Source organism: Grampus griseus (assembly GCF_964374135.1).
Source record: "Grampus griseus genome assembly, chromosome: 15".
Lineage (NCBI taxonomy): Eukaryota > Metazoa > Chordata > Mammalia > Artiodactyla > Delphinidae > Grampus > Grampus griseus.
Window position 1 is genome coordinate 53,349,434 of NC_139009.1, and position 22,794 is coordinate 53,372,227.

Here is a 22,794-nt window from a genome sequence, read left to right on the forward strand (position 1 = left end):
GAAAATCAGAATAGGTCAAATCACTCTGAAGACAGATTCTCATGTAAAGCTGCGAGAGTCACAAAGGGCCTGATTAGTGACCCTGTCACTAATTTGGAGTCAGATCTGAGATTTGGGAATGGTCTTCACTGGCAGTCACTGTTGCCTCTCACCTTCCCCCTTGGAAAAATATCTGCTATGTTGCAATCACTGAGCAAATGCCAAATGCCTTCTGGAATGTTCTGATCCTGCCAGGAATACCCTGTCCCTCAAGCTCTCATCTGTTCCGTGGGAAAGTTTTGGAATTTCCAGTCTCTAGCCTGCTGCACCTAGATTCTGGGCAACCAAACCTAACAAGTGTGTGGTTCAAGCGGTCCCTTCGATCTCATGGGTAACCAAACATGTCCAGGAAACAGAAGAGAATTATCACATTGATGATAACTTGTGCCTGTTTAGAGCTTATGTGTAACTCTTAACACAGAGGGAAGAAATTGCCATTAGAATTCTGCTGATATTGATACTGATATTATGATCAAGAGTCGAATTATGTCTTGATTGATAAGCATAAGAAGGAACACAGTAAAAACCTTGTTTTATAGGTATAGTGAGATTGATACAAAATAAGAAATAATCCCTTTCATAACTTGAGGTTCACTTGAAACTTTTGTTTATTCAATTTCTAGATTTAATTGAACCACGAGTGTATACCACTTAAGCGATTATTTTGCTCTCCTAAACAATGTTACTATTCACTCCTCAACAATAGCCATCTACCCTCATTTTTTACTCTCCATTTCCAAATTCCAACGGATTATTCAACTAGAGGATTCGATGGAGCTAAGAACTGAAGACACATAGGTGATACTTAAACACAAAGAAATGGAATACATAATGTAAATATCTGACAGTTCTATTCAATTATGAGATGTGTTTGGTGTTAAGATTTAGAAATACAACTGCTGTGAATTTTTACTGATGACATGCTGAATTGTGGCCTTGGCTATTGACACGGTTGGCCATGTGAATAAAAGGCAAACATTTATATGTGACAACACAGGCAAACTGGTTAGCTTATAAGAAACTTCAAATCTATCTCTATAAATAAAACAGGGAAAATGGATTAAAATAACATAGTAAGAAAAAAACATCGGTTATCTCACAGTCCTGTATGGTAAAAATGCTAATTATCTTGAGATCATTTATTCAGCAATCAAAATAGGGCCCACTAACCCAGAGGTAAGAATAAAACTTCTGAGCTGCTAGAAAAAGAAAGAAAGGAAAAGAAAAGAAAAAAAAAAGGTATAAAAGCTATACTAGGGCTTCCCTGGTAGCACAGCAGTTGAGAATCCACCTGCCAATGCAGGGGACATGGGTTCAAGACCTGGTCTGGGAAGATCCCACATGCCATGGAGAAACTAAGCCTGTGCGTCACAACTACTGAAGCCCGCGTGCCTAGAGCCTGTGCTCTGCAACAAGAGAAGCCACCGCAATGAGAAGCCCACCCACCTCAATGAAGAGTAGCCTCCGCTTGCCGCAATTAGAGATAGCCTGCGTGCAGCAACGAAGACCCAATGCAACCAAAAATAAATGAATTCATTAAAAAAAAAAAGCTATACTAAAGCTCACAAACTTTATTAGTAGAAATTGGTCTAATACTTAAACTCACTTAAATAAACTTGATTATTTCATTTCTGGAGCCACAGAAGATTAGAAACAATAAATTGTTTTTTTTCTCCAGTCATTACAGATCCTTATATTTATTGTATGTTTACTATGTGGGAGGGATATTTACAGAAATAGCTAATTCGATCCTATGAGGTATGTACTATGAGTCCCCTCATTTCACAGACAAGGAAACTGAGGTGGAGAGAGGTTGATAAATTCGCCCAAGAGCACACAGTAGACATGGATAGGGTCAGGATTCAAACACAGGTATTTTACCAGAGACCACACCGTCAGGTATTCGTGGCAGAGATACAGTGATGAACAGATCTGAGGAGCTTCCTGCTGTCACAGTCTACAAGCGACAAGGAAATGTAAGAGAAGAGAGATGGCAGGAGCAAGAACTGACACACAGCAGAACAAGGAAGGAGGTTGAGGGTTGGCGAGTACCAGACCCTTTACAGTTATTATTTAACTCTCTCTTTGCAACCATTCTGCAAGTTAGCATAAGCACTTTGCTGATAAAGAAACTGAAGCTGTAAAGAGTTAAATAAATTTCTCCAAATTGCATAACTAGTCAACAGTGGACCTGTGGTTGGAAGCTTAATTTCTTTCTCCTACACGTCACTACTCAAACACAGGCTCATAGACAGCGTTTCAGCCTAGACAACTCTATATGAAAGGAAACAGCCCTGAACACACTACATCAGCCTGTGAGGGCCTTGGGTAATGCATAAAATGGTTAAATGTAAAAATGGTACAATAATGAATGTGTAAAATCGAGACCTGAATAACCAACAACCAGTTACATTATGTTGATTACTTTCTGTCTAAGAAAACGTATGGCATATTTTTAAAAGTCTAAAAATAGACATGGTGAAAATAAAACATTTGTGGATTTAAAGAAATGAGCTTCGAGTATCTGGAAATTTTTTGGAATATTTCTTTTCTAATGAAACCAGATAAAGTTTTCTATATTGGGAAATAGTACAAATAGGCATATTAAATAAACGCTAACACAATTTTGTGTCACAGGGCCCAACAAAAATAGTCCCAACACTTTAATACCAGGTTCGATTATGTGTTAATACTGAATAAGGCAGCATCTAAAAAGCGTTTCTATAAGGTAAGAGAGATTATAATTTATCAGGAATTCAAGGTATTAGGAAGGTAAAATAACTGAATTTCCCCCATACCATACTTTCGTGAGCAAAAAAGGACACCAGGTATTTTTCAAAGACTTCTGAACTTAAAATTCAGGTATTCAGTGCCAAGTAAACAAAGAGTTTACATTAAAGAACAATATACATGGCATACCTTAAATTCAATGTTTATGTTTCCTACACTTTCCCATGTAGAGTGCTGTATCTCATAATGATAATCATGACCCACAATGTACCCTCTGAGCTATAAAAAGGCAAAAAAGCTAAAAACTACAGTCAACGTAATTTGGGAGTAATATATTTGTCTCTGTCTTTTAAAAAAATTAGCCAACTATTGCTTAACTCATCGGTCCCCAACCTTTTTGGTACCGGGGACCGGTTTCATGGAAGACAATTTGTCCATGGATGAGGGGGGTTTCAGGTGGTAATGCGAGCGATGGGGAGCGATGGGGAGCAGTAGATGAAGCTTCGCTCGCTCGCCCATCACTCTCCTCCTGCTGTGCTGCCCGGTTTGTAACAGGCCGCGGAGTGGTACCGGTCCGCGGCCCCAGGATTGGGGACCCCTGGCTTAACTAACAGATTTCAGATAACTCAAATCATTAGTTAGAAGACGTTATTCTCCAGCCTATTCAAGGGAGCATTTGAAAAAAAAAAAATTATGGAAAGTAGTCCTAGAAATTCAAGAAAATCATGTTTTCATCTATTGCACATTAGTTGTATCGACCTGAATGCTCTTTTAAAGTCCCATGTCCTGCTTAGGTGTTTGGTGTATTTTTAATGAAAAAGTTTAATAATGTAAAAATAGCTCCTAAGAATTTTTCAGTTGGTTAATGATCATAGACAATTCAAACAAACAAAAATACTATTTGTTACTGAATAGCTTTAACATTTTACTGTGTTGCAAGAAAACTATGTGTGGGAGATAATTACTTAATTTAGACCTATACATTTGTGCACTCAAAAGTGGCGCTTTATGTCAATGACAAAAACATAATCATAAATAAAGGTTAAGTTCTGTTCAAGCCCTTTTGCTAATTGTGGGGGGTTTTCAAAAGAAAGAAATGGATGTAGTTTAAAGTATAAGAGAAAGCAAAACATTTTCTTCCTGAGCTTTCACACAGTGGAAGATGTGTAGCTACAATTACTTTTTCTAAAATTTCCAAGACAGTTCTAATGTTAATATTATGTTTTGAAACCATGTTAAGCCATTCGCATTGATTTTTGTTTCAAAATGTTTGGACACCAGATAGGGTAATAGTCTAATATTGATATTTTTAGGAAAATCTTACTTTTACTTTGATTCCTAATGATATTTAGGAACATCAGAGAGTTTGTAAAGGTAGGTCCCACACTCATTTAGAAACTTAGAACATTTAATTAATAAAAAGTAACTGATTTTGAGTAGGTCTTTCTTCTGATGGACTTCAGAAATTTTATGAAATATGATCCAAGTTTATAACAACACAGAGAGATTTACTTACGAAATTTCTTATGCCAAAGATACTCTGATAGTTCTTTCTTCCAGTCTTGGTCTTCATATAGTGCATATACACTGATTAATCTGTAAGTTAAAAAGAGTCCATCATCTATTATTAGGACAGCATTTCAAACATGTAAGAGAATATATTTCTCCTTTTAAAAACATTTACTATCATTATATTTTCTAAGGAATCATTTAAATATTGAATTAGTATGACAGACCTTATCAAAGCAACAATTGAGTAATTGGCCTAGAATGGTACTTTGCATACCTAGAAGAGGCTCAGATAGTAGACTCATTAAAAGAACATTATGTCCTGTTTTCTTCCCGTTTAAAGGAAAGGAAGCATTTTAGCAGAAGTATAAAGATAGGACATACCTATTTCTTGCTTATTAAGGAAAATGTTGAAAGGGAACCTTATCTTCACCTGCTTGACATCTTCTCAGAAAAGACTAATCTTTTAATTTCCTTTCCTTTTTCTCCTTACAACTTTTAATTGGTTCACATGTTCTAGACTTCAGGGGTCAATGTCATCTTTCATTTTTAATGTGGCATGTCCTCAATTTCCTAATGCCCATGCACACACAGGTGGTGTGATATTGATGGCTCATAAGACATACTTGTCTTTGTGTCATACTTGTATTATATATCTTGTGTGACAGTTATGACATACTTCTTACATCTCAAATAAAGATTTAAATTTAATTCTTTTTTGAGATAATGCATATAGATGTCCCCTAAAAATTATACATATATATAATAGACACAGAAATTTATATATTAGTGTCATCATTACTGACTCATAGTATGACCCTGAAGGTATTTTTTAAAGACAAGACCATACACACGTACAAATGAAGGAAGCTCTTAAACCATCTACATATTCATATAGATTGCATCTAAAAACTGCCACAGAAAGCTCAAGACTCAATTCAAGTCAGGGGACTGGAAATGAGAACATTTCTGTTTATATTTGATTTCCTGGTGCTGTGTCTTTACATAACTAAGAAATGATGTGAATTCACATAATTATGGCCAACAGCCAAATCTTCCACAAGCACTTGTGAGCATATGTATATAATCATGAATAGATATATTAAAGATTCCTATTTTTGTAATTCATAAACTTCTTATGTCTAGACAGAAACAAATACAGTGCAATGTTTGAGCATTATTTCTGATGTGTGTGATAATAATTTGCAGAGATCACTTAGACCAACTAAAAGTATGTGAATTAAATGTGGTGCTTCTAAACAGAAGCCCTCCCTTTTTCACTCTGGAGAAAATAATTTGCTCTTTTACTTAACTATTTTTCCCCCTATGACTCAAGGGAACCCATGACTTCAATATATTTTTCTTGTAGGTATTTTAAATAATATACTATAAAAATAACATATAGTAAATTCAAATTTAATTAAATAGGGAAATGTTTAAGAGTGCAACTTTTAGACTACACTCGTGAAATTTAGACAATACTCTTTCCTGAAATTTTAGTGAGCTTCAAAATTTATAAATGTTTTGCCCTTTCTTGAATAAAACATTACATCCAACATGTAATTGAAAAATAAAAACTTAACGTATCACAATATTACCATCATGTCTATTCATCATATATGACTTACTACTTTATGCGATTGACCAATTTAATATGGAAGTGACATGTGGCCTCTATTAGCTGCTTAAGAGAGTCACAATGAGCAACAAGATGGATGCAAGTAGAGATTATCATTCTAAGTGAAGTAAGTCAGAAAGAGAAAGACAAATACCATATGATATCACTTATATGCAGAATCTAAAATATGACACAAATGAACCTATCTATGAAACAGAAACAGAATCAGGGACATGGAAAATAGACTGGTGGTTGCCAAGGGGGAGGGGAGTGGGAGAGGGTTGGGTTGAGAGTTTGGGATTAGCAGATGCAAACTGGTGTACATAGAATGGATACACAACAAGGTCCTACTGTATAGCACAGGGAACTATATTCACTATCCTGTGATAAACCATAATGGAAAAGAATATAAAAAAGAATATATATATATATATACATATATATAACTGAGTAACTTTGTTGTACAGCAGTAATTAATTCAGCACTGTAATTCAACTATACTTCAATAAAAAATAAATTACAAAAAATAGACAGTCACAATAGACTAGATGTTGATTTTTTAAACTTAAAGAGAGCATCAGTGGTTTACTAAATTTTCTGGGCAGAGCAAGACCTTCCGCCATCCTGTAGGGTCAAAATTCATTCTCTAGTTATGTCGTTCAACCTTCCTTAGTGTTCACCAGAATGAGAGTCAGCAGCAGCTCGCAAGGCCCCTATTTCACCATCATTCTGTCTCGCTCAGCTCACAGCACTGGTCCTTTTAGCTCTCACCGTCTCTCTCTCTTTCTCTTCCCATTCAAGCTTCCTGAGAGAGGGCTATATTCAGTCCCTCCATTTTCTCATCTCTCATTCACTCCTTTATTATCTCTCTTTTTCCCTTTTAGTAAAATATGCATAACATAAAACTTGCCATTTTAACCATTTCCAAGTGTACAGCTCCGTGGCATTAAGTACATTCACATTATTATGCCACCACCACTGCTACCTGTTTCCAGAACTTTTCCATCTTCTCAAACTAAAACTCTATACCCACTAAACAATAACTTTCTATTCCTCCTCCCCCGCACCCCAAGAGCCCCTGGCAACCACCATTGCACTTGCTGTCTCTGAGGTTGAGAGCTCTGGGTACCTCATTTAAGGGGAATTATACAGTATTTGTCCTTTGGTGGCTGATATTCACTTGGCATAATGTCTTCAAGGTTCAGCCCTGTTTCCTTTATTCTCTATTTTCCCACCCTGTCTTCTCCACGTCACTGAAATGTTCCTTGCCAAGGTCACCAGTGATCCCCTATCTACTCCTCTGGAAAATCATCTTTATTTTTCAGTGGCATCAACTGCACTTGGCACTTCTTAATACTCTCCTCTCTTTTCACTTCCAAGACATCCCTCTCTCCTGATACATTTCTAGCATTTCTTTGTGGGTTCCCCTCCACTTTAAATACTGTTTTTCTTTTGTGTCTATGTACATTCTAGAGCATTCTCCTTAGGTGATCTTGCCCATTCCCATGGCTTCTACTACCATCCACCTGTGAATTCCGACTCTATCTCCAACCTAGATTTCTCTCCTGAGCTCCCAAGGAGGGCAAACACCTGTAGCTGGAGACCTCCACGTGAACGCACTACGGACAACATGTTCAAAACTGAACTTAGCATATTTCCCTCCAGATTTATATAAACAAATGGATGGATCCTCTGAGTCATTTTTTTTAATTAATTAATTAATTAGGCTGCGTTGGGTCTTCGTTGCTGCGTGCAGGCTTTCTCTAGTTGCGGCAAGCTGGGGCTACTCTTTGTTGCGGTGCATAGGCTTCTCATTGCGGCGGCTGCTCTTGTTGAGGAGCATGGGCTATAGGCGCGTGGGCTTCAGTAGTTGTGGCTTGTGGGCTCTAGAGCACAGGCTCAGTAGTTGTGGCGCAGGGGCTTAGTTGCTCTGCGGCATGTGGGATCTTCCCGGACCAGGGCTCGAACCCGTGTCCCCTGCATTGGCAGGTGGATTCTTAACCACTGTGCCACCAGGGAAGTCCCCCCTGAGTCATTCTTGACTTTTTAATTTTCCCTACTCATAACATTTAATTGATGTCAAAGTTTCTCAGTTTTGTCCACTGAAAATCCCTGGAATATCCATTCTCACTGCTACTGCTACTTGTCAATTCAAGTATTCTTCTTCTCTCTGGATCACTGCCACAGCGTCCTAATGAGTCTGCTTCCCTTCCTCAGTTTCATCCTCTTCTAATATATTCTCCACCTGTTGCCAGAATGATCTTTCTACAAAGCAAATCTGATTATATCACTCTCTGAATAAAAATTTTGAATGTCTTCCCATTGCCTTTAGGAAGAAGTCCAAACTCCTTAGCATAGAGCGTCATGCTCTGCATCTAAACCTCAGCGCTTACTGCTTTCCCTTAGGCATTACTCCTTCCTACCGGCGTGACAAACCACTCTGAATGCACTCTCCTCAGGCTGTCATGTCTTTGTACATGCCCTTCCCCTGGATAACTCCTGCTTGTCCTTTAGGACTCAGCTCCAGGGTCACCTTGTCCAGGAAACCCTCCCTGAAGGTGGGTGAAGTGGATGCGATGGCATGATGCTTGGATTTCTCTACCTCCTCAGGACTAAAACACTTATCCTTCTAACTGCTCAGAGTGTTGGTAGCAGTTTAGATCTCTGCTAAATTTCATTTTGGAGATTACCCTGAGTTGAAGAGCCACTTATTTAAGGTCATGCCTTCCTTCCTAAGGGCAGCGCATACTCAATGATTAGTCACAGAGGTATACAGAAGTATAAAGGCTGGTCCCGTGGCCCCAACTGGGACAATGCTGCAGGCCATCCTAGCCCTATAGTTCTCTCTTGCAAAGGCAGAGGACTTTGTTGCAACTGCATCACAGCCCAACTTATTCTTCTGGCCGGTTCACCTTCTTTCACTTCTTCCTACAGGTGTTGATCATGAGAACAAGCCTTCTGCACATAAATCTCCATCTCAGAGTCTGTTTCACAGGGAACTGAATGGTAACATTAGGTTAGGACTCTCAACACCACTTGCTTATTCCTATCATAGCTCTTATGCCACGATATCATCATTGTCTGTTTACTCGTGGGGCTATGCCTAAATATAGTGAGCAGCTTGAGAACAGGGATTTTCAATCTTGTCTTTTCATCTTCACTTCCTTTTTATCCTCACTCATTAAATCTTTTTGAATAAGTGAATGCATAAATGAATGCATGAGATCACCATCTTTAAAACCCTTGGGGGCTTTCCTAAAATCAGTTCAATCCTGCCTGAATCTTATTTCTTCTAGGAATAGCCCCAGAAAATCTGGAATGTCTCTCCCAGAATGTATTTTAGGCTTGCTGCTGCTTCTGCTTCGTGAAATTGTTAAAGCATGAATTTGGAGATCTGGATTTATTAACCTGGAATGAATACTCAGTCATCATAACTGTGTGACTTTGGGAAAATCATATAACCTCTTCATGTCTTGGTTTTATCAGCTGGAAAATAGTAAATCTAGCCCATAGATATTGCTTGGTGATAAATGAGATAATGTCTGTGTGAGGCAATGGTACATAGTAGATACTCAGTAAATTTTAACTCTCTTTTTTTCTTTTCAGATTTAACTTACTCTTTTTATAATAATTTGCAAAGAAATAAATTACAGTAGTTTGGTCCTACTGAGATGATCTCATTAGCTCTCATTACCTTCTCCCTCCCCCTTACCACATGGCAAAAATCCATCATCCTCTGCTACTATTTTTATTTTAGAAGGAAAAAAAAAGGGCTGCTGAAAGGATCTACTCAGCAGTGCAAGTCCCTGCTTGCTATAAGTCTTGCTATTTATCATGAGGCATCAAATTTGCTAGTGGCATGAGGTGTGGCTGGGTGTGTCTGAGAGTGAATCAAAGTGAATAAATGACATGAATGTAACACTACCTGATGGGTCTCAGTGAAGTGTATGAAGGGCTAAAATGATTAAAATAAGGCACGAAGAAAAGGTTAAACATACGGTAGCAAGGTATCCCATATGTTAAGTACCTGATTCACCCATATTTCCAGTTTTCTTCTCAGTACTTGGAAAATCCCATTTCTCAGCTTCCTTGCAGTTGAGTGGACAATGTGATAAGCTCTGGCCAATGGCTGTTAGTAGAAGTAATAGATCACATGTAGGAGAAGAATTTAAAAGCCAGTGATGAGTTTTCAGCTAGAAGTCTGGAATGTTGAAGGATATAGGCCCTAGACATTCTCCTAGATCTGGAGCAGATTCTGTGAAGAGTGAATTAATCTGTTGTGTTAAACTACTGAGATGTTCGTGTTCCTGTTACCACCACAAAACTTAGCCAGTTCTGACCAATGCACTGGAGCTCAAGAAAACTCAGGATAAATCTGAATAAACAAAACATCTCAGGAAAAATAGGAACCGTGGCCAGCTGTCTCAGAAAATAGAACTGGAAGGGTATTCAGGGTCCTTGTCAATCTTTACTGTTCCACCACTAAAGCAACTTAGCTTCTCTCTTTGAATCTGCTCCTTTCTGTGTTTGTCTCCTTCTTCCACTTCCAATTGCCAGTTGTCTTTCTTTGCATCATTGTGTCTTTGCATCTCTGTATCATTCGTCTTTCAAAGAGATAGAACTCGGTCCAATTTGGACAACCATCAGAAAGAGCTCTTGTACCAGATTACTTTGTAGGCTGCTGGGTAGTCTACAAATTGGCTTTCCTTGAGTCAGATGCCCTTCCCTAGTCCAGTTAGCAAAAGCCATGGGATTAGTTCATGAGATACAAAACATGGCCACCCATGTTTAAGGAAAGGCTTGGGATCTCCCCTGACCTTCACACTTCCTACCATCCCCTCAACAGGAACTGTAGGTTAGAGGACTGTTAGATGGTGCTGCCGATATGGTAGGCATCATGTTGGCTTGCCCAGTAAACTGGGATACAGACCTTTCAGGTCAGTGAGAGAGAGACTATTACTCCACTGCTGTGCCCACTGGGCATAGAACTAGTTGCACAAGTGACTTGGCCTTGACCTGGAAATTGACCTGTGACTTCTGGGTCAGGACAGAATTTTTGTTAAGCTGATGAGACTTCCTAGATGAGAGAGGAAAAGTGGATCCAATGACCCTGGGTCAAATGCACAAGATTTCTGGCCTCCTAGATACTCATTGATCAAGAACTAGATATTTAATTTTGAGAATTTTTTTTGGTTGATAAAAGACACAAAAGGTGACAGTTGTTTTAGGGTAGTGTAATAATCAGTGATTTTTAAATGGTTTTAGTGTCAGAATATAAGTTAAGGACCATTTCACTTCACCATGAGCATTTGGTTAACTTATTCGTAAATGTGAAATAAGAGCTTCCCTCTGCTCTTAACATCACCCTCCTGCCACAGTCTCTTACAACTATTCTTTTTAATGTATGGTCGTCTTTGTTTGGACTGTATTTTATCTTCTTAAAATGTTTATTCCATTTTAAACTCCACTCCTTAAGCCAGCCCCTATTGTTTAACTTTCCCCTGAGGCACCTTCTTATCTTTCCCAAAATACTCTACTACCCCCTCAAATGGCTTCAACTCCCTAACTGCCCTCAGTCCATTCCCAATTAAAATCCTCATTGCCTCTGAGGTGATCTCAGTTGGAATTAAAAGGAAATAAGCCAATTAAACTACTATAAATTAAGAATGTCTGGTAGTCAAGTGACAAAATAAAAACAATGCAGAAAAGTTTTTTGATCAGAGATGCCTTCCTACTGTTCTTTAAATTATTGCAGTTAGGTTCTTTTAGCTTCCTTTTGACACTACAAACAGAATAGAGGCTCCAACACCAGCTCTTGGTCAGAGGTAATGATACAGGAGGGGGATGGTGGATTTATTTTTTGAGAAACCATGACCACATCTCAAGTAATTGAAGAGGCTATCTCATTTATAAAATGCATCCCTATTTCAGGAATGTTAAGTTGTAAAAAAGGTGTGCCATAAATTCTACAGAAATACGGTAAATGGTAGACATCATGTTGGTACACTGTGGGGAAGCTGCAGTGAGGGAGTGGAGTGTGTGCTGATCTTTCATTGAGACCAGGCTCAGCTTCCAACCCTTCCCCTTATTAGCTGTGTGACCCCGGGCAAAGCGTTTCACTTCTTTGAGCCTAAGAATCCTCATCTGAACAATGGGGATAAAAATAGCTAGAGTTATTAGATGCTTTACGGAATATTATTGTACATGAAAGATCCTGACACATAGCAGGTTCTCAGTGGGTGTGAGCTGAATTTGAATCTGCCTTTTAAGCACCCTGTAAACTGAAGTCAAGAGGATTGAAGTCAAGAGGATTGATAGAGGACTGGAATGAACTCTTCGGTTGGGAGAGAAAAGACTTCAGCCGTGGATACCCCATCTCCTTTGCACCATTGTTGATTAGATAATAATTTACTTGTTGTTCCTTCCTTCATGTGTTCCTTCACTCAATCATTACTTTTGGGGTACCTACTTTTTTTTTTTTTTTTTTTTTTTTTTTTTTTTTTTGCGGTACGCGGGCCTCTCACTGCTGTGGTGGCCTCTCCCGTTGCGGAGCACAGGCTCCGGACGCGCAGGCTCAGCGGCCATGGCTCACGAGCCCAGCCGCTCCGCGGCATGTGGGATCCTCCCAGACCGGGGCACGAACCCGTGTCCCCTGCATCGGCAGGCGGACTCTCAACCACTGCGCCACCAGGGAAGCCCTGGGGTACCTACTTTTTGGCAAGCACTGGGATAAAGTGATAAATAAGACATGGTGATCTCCATGGATCACTGAACCCAACAGGGAAATAAAGGCATGTGAGCAAATAAGCGAGGAACATTAAACAAACTATTCTTTAAAAATCTGCAACCATTTCCGTTTAAGAAACAATTAAAAAAAAAAAAAACCCAAACCAAGGTAGAATTCCAATATCTTCTATGATTTGCAAAATGTTGTAGAAGCATTGGTGATCTAAACTAAACTCTATCACAAAGAATATTGCCTTCTTCAACTTTTCTCTCTTATTACAGTTAATTTTGACTTTGGCATCAGGACACATTTTGTTTTCCTTCTGCTCTCACACTCTGCATCTGTTACCTTCTCTGTCAGGCAAGTAGAGAAAGTAAGTCATCAGGCAAGAAACAATAAGCACAGCACACATCTAGAAACTGAAACAAATTGGTAGGCATAATTTTAGCTCTACCTGCTTTCATAGTGCTTTGCACATGGAATACTGTATCTATAGGACTTTTAGATTTTTGGTGAGGCAGTACGGCACAGTGGGAAAAATATAGGTGTAGAAATCAGAGTAAGTTTAAATTTTGGCTTTATCGTTTGCTAGTTGTGTGGGCAAGTCATTTAACCTCACTGACTCAGTTTCCTCATCTGTAAAAATGAGTGATAATAATACGAGATTACAGTAATGAACATATATGCTTACTCATAGGCCTTTAATAAATATAAGTTATTATTGAAATCATATGACACAAAAGAAAATATTTTCTCAGCCCTTGGATAACTGTATAAAATACTCAAACAATTTAATATAAATTGTGTATATTAAGGGCAGGATTTGACCTGGTTATATTAAACAAGCAAATAGTTATTAAAATTGTCTTAACTTGGGTCACCTACTGGGAAAAGATCATTACAAGCTGTAAATGTCTAGCTAGAGTGATCAACCCTGAAAACAGGGCTGGGTACAGGTTGGAGTCCTCAGGGTGGGAATGTGGAGCAGGGAATTAAGCTCTACCTCTTGGAGGGCGGTACATGTAATATTTGGAGTTCTTGGGTAAGAAAGAGTTGTTTCTTATTCATTTATTCATTCATATGGACTTGTGTATATTTTATATTTTAGGTAATATCTAATGCCATGTTATTTATCTTGCTATTCAAATTGTTCTAGCTTTGGCCATGGGGAGCCTTTTCAGGTTGGTTCCTATGGCCCTCTGACACACCTACATCCTTTTGTTTTTCTGAGCACTACTTTCTTTCTGGGACTACAACATGCTTTGGGCTCGTATTCTATTTTCTCTGCTCCAGCTCTAGAATCAGCCATCTCTCCAAAGAGCCTTGGCTCCTTTGATTGGGGAATGGCATTTAGAAATCAAGATCTCGGTGATAGGTGTGCTCAACCAATATTTTCTAGCATTTTCTATGCATCTGGCACTGTTCTGGGCACTGGAGATAACAACAGCCAAGGTCTCTGACCTCAAGGAATTTACATTCTAATGGATCATGAAAATTAAAGGTGATACTATGAACAAAACGTCCAGAAAAACACTTGGCTTATAAAAAGTGCTCAGAAATGTTAGTAAATCCTTCCCCGTCTCCCTCACTATACTCACTCGACAATTGTTCTAATCCCTTTCTTGGGGATTGGAGCAAACTGGGCTATGCTGAGGGCTGGAGTCCCATATAGGAGTGGGTGTAGGGATTGTAGGGATTATTGCTGGTTCTGGGCTGCATGGTACCTGTGCTCCACAAAGCATGTTTGAAGTGTTCCTGAGAAGGCAAATCAAAGCCTGTAATAGAGGATCAGTATCTAACCCTAACCCAAGGGATACAACTCAGACCATTGAGGAGATGAGTCAAAAGCTCATAATTTCAGTTGATCAAGACCAAGTGTGGAAGCAGAGTACAAGTTGAATCAAGTATAAAAGGCCCCAAGTGAAGGCCATGAATGAAGTAGTGGATCTGGGTCTTTATTGGGTGCTGCCTCCATGGTATAGGAGCGCCTTACCTGCTGATAGACCCAGGCAAGGCAAATACACTTGATCTTTGAATGTCTGCTCTCTGTTTTGCATCTTCTGTCACATCTCCTGTCCATTGTTTCCAGCTGTCCTGCCATGCATTTCAGAGTCCAGATAAAAGCCCGCAGTCATCTGGAGGAACTCTTAGTGCAAGCATAATGTTGACACCACGATGGCCATATTGTCACCCAGAATCATAACGCAGGGACTGGAGAGTAAGCTGTTAATAGCTGCCCCCAGAATTGAGGCTTACTTAGGGAACACCATGTCTCTCGGCTCTCTGCCTTTATGCTCAGGTCCTCTTTTGTGTTGGATGAACTGGGAAGTTGCTACCTGGGAGGGTCTGTGCTGAGGAGTGGCAGCCCAGGGTCTCACGAGGAATTGTGAACAGAGGGAGAGGCAGAGGTCAGCACCAGGGAGGTGGTAAGCAGAGTCCTGCCTGGGGCTACAGATAAGAAAATAACCCAGGAGGCCAGACTCTGGGAGGGCTGAGAACTGGTAGGGAAAAGAAGTACGAGAGGGGGCATACAGAGAGGTATAAGACAAAGGCTGAAGGTTAGGGCTCCATGTGGCCAGTTACCTGTGCTGCTGGCTGCTGAGGGGTTGGGTTTAAGGGGTTGGGCTTCATGGGCTAAAGGAGCTTTTCCAGGCCTCGCTCCAGAAACTCCCAGGGACTGATATTTCCCCTTCTTTCCACAGTGATAGTAAATAATGAACAATTATTTATTATAATATAATGATAATTAATTATAAGAGAATTAGCAACCATATTATTTATAATCATATATATACATAAATAATAATAAATCAAAAATTTGCCTTCTGATGTCATTCTGAGGCCTATGGTAACCTCTTAAGAGGCAGAACTCATCAAAATCTAGTGAAAGAAATCCAGAAGAGAGGTTGTGTTTTAAAATAACTGCATTTTAAACCATACATTGAGTTGAGCCTGCCCTTCTCAACCTCATCTTGGGACAGGAAGAGAGCAATGGGTTGTCACAGCAAGTCTGGTGTCCCCTTATCCCTTTGCAGCCTGGCTCCTTGACTAGGGACTGAGGCATCATGGAGCTTAGAGGGAGGACCAGGCCTAAAGGAGAGAAGGGATGGTTTGGGGCCAGAGGACTTCTTCTGTCCCTGTCCTCTCATAAAACCCGTAATCCTGGCACAGTCTTGCCAAAAACATTCTGACCAATGCTTAAAATGCAAGTCAAGAGCAGTGCACGGGCAGTCATGTGGGATGATGGCGGAGATGGGATGATTTCTCCTTAGAGTCAGGCACAATGTCCTCTCGCCTGCATGAACATCAGGACATTTGAAGAGCATTTTCTGTACTCAGAGTCTCAGCTGCTTCAAAGTGGAAAAGAAAATCCAATAAGATTTTTAACTAATTTCTATGCCTCCCTGGCAACTGTAATATTATTCATAGTAAATATCTAGGGTAAATCAAGTAGTCACATGGGAAAATGATATTTCACACCTCTATTTTGGAATTATGTGCAAAGTTTGCCACATCCCTCATGTTGAATATCACAGTTAAATTGTTAATTACCCCAGTTGAAAATGATGATCTGAAATTAAATGATTAGTCATCGTTCTGTTGCATAAAAATATCTGATTTCTCAACTCATGGACAAAATCTGTAATAAATGTTGCTGGCTTACAAGTCCATATTTACCACTGATTTATGCAAGGTTCTAAAAAATTGATTAACAAAGGCTAAAACAAGAGAGTGAAGAATTTAAGAAATTATTAGGTTCTCTGTTGAAAAAAAACCACAAACCTCTTATGAAACTTTAGATTCAGTTTCTAATAGAAGGGTAAAACTGAAAGGGCATTTGCTTCCTCAACAATTGAACACTGGAACCCAGCAGTCCTCTGGCATATATTAGCAATGCTTAAAATTCCCCCTTTAAGCTAAAAAGGAAGTATTGGGAATTCCCTGGCGGTCCAGTGGTTAGGACTCTGCACTTTCACTGCGGGGGGCCTGGGTTTGATCCCTGGTTGTGGAGCTAAGATTCACAAACAGCCTGGTGCAGCGTGGCCAAAACAAACAAACACAAACCAAAAAACCCGCTATCTCGTCCCCTTTTTCTTTGATTACTCACTTTTCTCCCCTTCTCCCCATCTAGTTCTCACCGTTTCCTCTCTCCTTATTTATAACCTTCAAGCCTTGCGTCTTTTCTTTTTTCCCAATCTCCTTCCTTGTCTCCCTCTTCAAGGCAATGCTGCCCAGTGGTTCTTAAGACCATGGGCTCTGGAAGCAGATCAAGGCTTCCAATTCCGGCTCCGCCGTGCACTGAGTGACCCTGGGTAAGCTGCTTCATCTTGCCATGTCGCCACTACCTTGTATCAGTCAAGGTTCAATTAGGGAAGCAGAACCACTAGTGTGGGAGGCACTGGGGAAGCAGAGGTCTGAAGGGGTAGTTGAAAGATCAGAGGGGTCACCCATCAGTTCATCTGAGAAGGCAGGTGTGTCCAACTGTCTGAATGGGTCTCTGAGTAGAGAGCTGGTGGAGAAATCTATGGGAGCTGTTGCCTCGAAAGGTGTGCATTCAAGCATCTGGTGGTGTTGAGTCTGATCAGGAGGGCCAGAGGTCCCCCCAATCAGCAGGATGTGAACTGGAGGAGAGCAGACAGCTAGAACCTACTGGTACATTCATGTCTGTCCATTGCTGCATCTAACCATGATGACCTTCAGAGAGTAATGGCTGCTGCTTTATTCTGCCTTCCAAATCTCATGCAAATTCCACTTTTGGCCAAATCAAACTCAGAACCATACAGGGAAGAGGATTCTGGGGAACTTAGGTCTAGTTTAACCAGGGTTTTTAGTACAAACCACCACGTGAGTAATTTTCAAAATGCAGTTACTAGGAGTTCATAACTCATGGAGGTGTGAAAAGTAAATGAGACTTAAAACATGTAAAGAAAGCACTTATCACAGTGTCTGACACATTGTAAGCTCCCACTAAATGTTAACTGTCATTTCTTCTTTGTTTTAAATCCACTTCCTCTTATGTTGCACACTTACACCTAAGCATTATGACCAAATTTCTCAATGTCATTGACATTGCATCATCAATGTTCAGGATAATTAGTAAATGATGTGGGAAGTGTAACAACAAAACAGATATTTATTGAGTACTTACTAGGTGACCTTTGTATGCATCAACACATATGATGCTAATAACAACCCTATGAGCTAGCTATCATCATCATTCACAGTAAACGATCAGGCCACTTAAGTAGAGAGATTATTTATTTGCCCCAAATTACACACAATTTAGACACAGTACCGGTTGAGAGTGGAGTAAGCCCATTTTAAACACTGTTTTCATTAAGGGTGGGAGTACCACCTCCCGGAAGATCATCTTTAGAAATACAGCACCTTCAAAACTAACAAAGGATCTTAGAACTTCTTTTCTGTTGTTATTGTTTCACACAAAATTTGGACGAATTATAAATCTGCTCTCCATGGTTTGGACTACAAAGCCAGTGGTCAGAAAGAACTCAGTATGTGGCAGTGTTGCGCAAAGCAGCCTTGATCAAGCCAACATGTGTTGAGGTATTTGGGGAGGGAGTTGGAGAAAAGTTGAGAAAAGGTTAAAGTTAGTTCATAATTAGATATAATTTTGCAATATAAAACTTGAAAAACTTGCTCCAAATGGACTCCCTGGCCCTTTTTAAAGCATGGCCTTGTGACTTTTACTGGAATGCAAAGTTTGTTGTTACTCCAGCCAGTAACTCTCTCCTGGACCTGCCCCAAGCTCAAGCTGTCCCCTAAAGCAGAAACTCAATTTGCAACTCCACTGATTGTACTCATTTTTTTCAAAAATTTAAAAGTTTTCAGTTGGGGTTTATCACAGTTCCCACTCATCTCTCTCTATTTTCTGTCATCCAGCCTTACTTCACTCATCGATGTTACATGCCTTGACCTACAAGGCATTTGAGCTTCCAAAACGTGCAAGATAATGGTCTCTAGGAGCACAAATTTCAAAGGGATTGTCTGGTCTTGGATTTCCACACAGAAGTCAGCAGAGATAAGGCGCATGGACCTTCCCAATTCTATTTTCTACTCATTTGGTCCCTCACCACCCAACAAACTCCTTAAAGTTCTTTATGGATAAACTTGCTGTGTGACATTCTGACACCCCCTAGGTTTACCTTTTAAGAAGTAAGATCTGAATTGCTCAAAAGCCAAGTGGAGAAATCATACAATTTCACCTTTGCCAAATGTGACATGCATTTTGTAAAAGAAAAACCCTGAGATATAAGGGCTAAGTACTGAAAGAGTAAAGCAGAAAATCTAAGAATGTTCATAAGTAGACACAGGTGCAATCCCTGCAAATGCACTTGAAAAAGGGTTAATAGTGTACTTTTTAGTTTGTAGGGCTTGACGTTTTAAAGTGTGCTATTAGGGAAATATTTGATTTCTTATGGTTTGGAACACCTGTGGTATGAAAACTTGAAGATACTAAAATATGATAAATGATAATGTTTCAGCTATGCTGACAAGCATGTTTGGCATTGAGGTGGTTACCTGTCAGAAACAGTGCTGGTATTCATTACTTTTATTAATGGTCACTGAAACGTGGGACATGAAAGTGATGGTTCTGTAAAATGTATTTAGTTCAAAAGCTGGTTTTGGTATTTTATGATACAGATTGACAAAAGTGTGTGATATGTAACTTAAAACATGTGGGTGCAGTTAAAGTAACCATAGTATTTATTGGATAGAATCTTTTGTTTTTTTTAGAGATACGGAAAAAATCGGATTAGACAGAGTCTAGCTTGCTAAAAAGAGACACAGAACCTTGCTTTTTATTACAAGAGACAAAGCCTCCTAGGGGTTTGCATTTGCAGATTTCTCCTGGCGTCCTTCAGGTTTGTGTACCTGAATCTGAGCACCATATCATCTTTACCATTCTCTTATCCTCTCTCTAACACTTACATAACTAAAGATGCTTTTGCTTAAATGGGTATTTGAGTCAAATTATTACTTTTAATTAAGTATAAATGTTATAGTTTTGCTCTCTTAACCCCTGGCAACTTTCTAATCTCTGCTCTCAAAAGCAAAATATTTGCTTATACCATATAGAATAAGATGGTGGTAACTAGAGTCTTAGGTTTTTAAAAAATGCTTGATTGTCGAAATGAAAGGATCTCAGTAAACATATCGAGTATTATTTATTTGGAACACTATACCAGTTTAACACATAATTTCAGAATGTGTGCCATTATGCATTTAACATAATTAAGTAAATTAATACAAATCCAAATTCCTCATACACTAATGATGACTCCTAGAACACATTATATCTTTCCCATTTTTATTCTCAGCATAGTGCATAGAAGCCTGGCCTGTGTAATAAGTGCACTTTTAGAACAGTGGATTTTCTCAATTTCAAGGACTCTTTTTGGTGCTTAGCAAAGTATACAGAACAATAGGTCCTTGGACCCTTACTGATCAAAGCAGCCAAATGATTTGTTGATGTTTTGGAAGAAAAAGAGGTGAAATATTCAGTTTACGTTTAATGCTTGAGTAGAGAATAGTTTTATAGGAAAGGGGTTTAAGTCACACAGTTAATATTAACAATAGCAGCAATAATAATGAGTTGATTGAGCCTGGAAAAATAATATTCTCCTTGGCTAGAATTTTAGGATTACTTGAACTGTGCTGTCCAACAGAACTTTCTACAAGGATGGAAATGCTCTACAGTCGGCACTGTCAAATATGGTAGCCATTAGCCATATGTAACTATTAAGCACTGGAAGTGTGGCTAAGGCAACTAAGGAACTGGATTTTAAATTTAATTAATTTTAATTAATTAATTAACATTAACTAGCCAAATGTGTCTAGTGGCTATTGTGTTGGATAGTGCAGTTCCAAAGTGTTTTCTTTTTATTTATTTTTATTATTTATTTATTTTTGGCTGCTTTGGGTCTTTGTTGTCATGCTCAGGCTTTTCTCTAGTTGCGGCGAGCAGGGGCTACTCTCCTTTGGGGTGCGCGGGCTTCTCATTGTGGTGGCTTCTCTTGTTGCGGAGCACGGGCTCTAGGCTCACAGGCTTCAGTAGTTGTAGTGTCTGGGCTTCAGTAGTTGTGGCTCGCGGGCTCTAGAGCACAGGCTCACTAGTTGTGGCACACGGGTTTAGTTGCTCTGTGGCATGTGGGATCTTCCCGGACCAGGGCTCAAACCCGTGTCCCCTGCATTGGCAGGTAGATTCTTAACCACTGCACCACCAGGGAAGCGCCCAAAGTGTTACTAATAAAGCCTCTTTGAGTAATTTCTTTAGTTCACTCATCTATTCATGCATTTTATATATTTTTACATTCATTAACTCAACAAGTATTTTTTGAGCACCTTCTTTGTTTCAGGCACTGAGAATGTGATGAGCAAAACTGACCGGGGCCCTACCGTCACAGAGCTTATATTGTCTCATGGAATAGATGAAAACCAATCAAATAATCACACAGCTGGTGGGAATTAGGAGAATGTGATGGTTGTAAGATTATTCCATGTGGCTGATTTCTGTGAGGAAATCCAGGCTTTTCAACCTCTTTAAAGTCTTCTGATTTCCCACAAGGGAGTGACCTCTGACCTGGGATCTGAAAGATGTTTGGCCCTTTGAAAGGGATAGATTTTATCAGTTGACACTACAGAGATCAAGCAGGGTTGGTAGAAACAAATTTAGATAATTATCAGACTGACTACACATGTAAACAAAATCACTGTTTCTCTTTAGAAAGAAGAAGAAGGATATCAGGAGCTTGGTGGCTTAGAAGCATTAAAGCTGTCAAAACTGAAAGTAGAGCAGTTGATCATAGGATATCCAGGGAGTTTCCAAGTCATTCTGTCTCACAGTATGTAAAGGTACAGACCCTATTAAGTGCTTCTTTCTCTTTTATTGAAATAAGGTGTAGAACACACACACACACACACACACACACGCACACGCACACACACACACACACACACACACACACACACACACACACACACCTGGGTATAATTAAGAAGTAAGACGTTAGGTAAATTACGTTTCCTTAAAGAAATATTTTGATGTTCTTGGAAACCTATACTCTTACTGAATACTAGCTAAGTTTCTGATATTGACAAACTGCGTCTCCTGTAAACATGCCATATGAAACAGCACTGATCTCTTCCATCTAAATATTTCCCAGTACCCTAGGATGGTCATCTGTGAAATAGATGATCTGAAGGTTCAGGAAACAAAACTATCCAAAGGAGTAAAATAGTCATCAGAATGTAGTTTGCATGTAGAATTCCAATCTCCCTGGAACTTCTAGCCGGTAATCTAATTTAAGCATGAAATGATATATGATAATTTGAAAATAATTATGTACTCTTAAATGAGAAGTCACTAAAGCACAGCAGCACAGAATTAAAGTAGCATGTGACAGTCTCTAATTTTACCTGCTGTAATTTTAATTTGGGGTTCAGAGTCAGGGTGGCAATGCCTCTTCAAAACATTCTGATCTTGATAAAAAAATATCCAGATAGAATATCTAAGAGAAATACACTCTGTCATCCTCAAAAGAGTGTAAAAAGTGCATCTCGCACTTCCCACGGTGCAGTATTTCATGAATCTGTCTAGTTTTGTGGAATGCTGCCAGATGGCTGAGCTCTATTTCCACACATCCCCACCCCTTTTCTTGGTATGCCTGAGAGCATATGACTTAGGCTACAGCCATGCCTACAGCAAAATTACCCCGTGCTTAATTAACAGAAATCACTACACAACACACCTATGGACCATTCCTGGGGGTGTGTTGGATAGAGCCACTAGGAACTCTTGGGTCAATGTAGTGTTGAATGCTTTTCTCTCACCTACAAATATTAACATGTATTCTTCCCTGAACCAACAGGTAAGATCTCCACAAGTAACGGGACACTGCTCAGTAATTCAAGTCCGCAGATACCCTGAAGCCTCTGAACTAGATTGTGCTGAGTTCAAGTTTCTATAAAACCCACGACGACTGTCTTTTCATCAGGATACATGCTCACTCCCTCCCGAGAGGTAGGCATTGCTACTAGGGGATCCATAGGTTGTTATTATCCCACACCCAGTCTTTCTAACCTGCAGTTTTTCACAGGAAAGAATTCTTGTTAAGAGGGCTTCTGTGTGCAGAGGGGAGGATGGGAGGAG

The 22,794-nt window shown here is 39.5% G+C and overlaps 1 protein-coding gene across 3 annotated transcripts in view; it reads right to left on the reverse strand.

The window, feature by feature from the left end:
• The window catches only part of PELI1 (pellino E3 ubiquitin protein ligase 1), a 153,616-nt gene that overhangs the window by 67,578 nt on the left and 63,244 nt on the right, over positions 1-22,794 (reverse strand). For all 3 annotated transcript variants that reach the window (XM_082672120.1, XM_082672121.1, XM_082672123.1), the window contains one exon: positions 4,286-4,365. The gene's annotated coding sequence lies outside the window, so the exon portion shown is untranslated. The remainder of the gene's footprint in view (positions 1-4,285; positions 4,366-22,794) is intronic.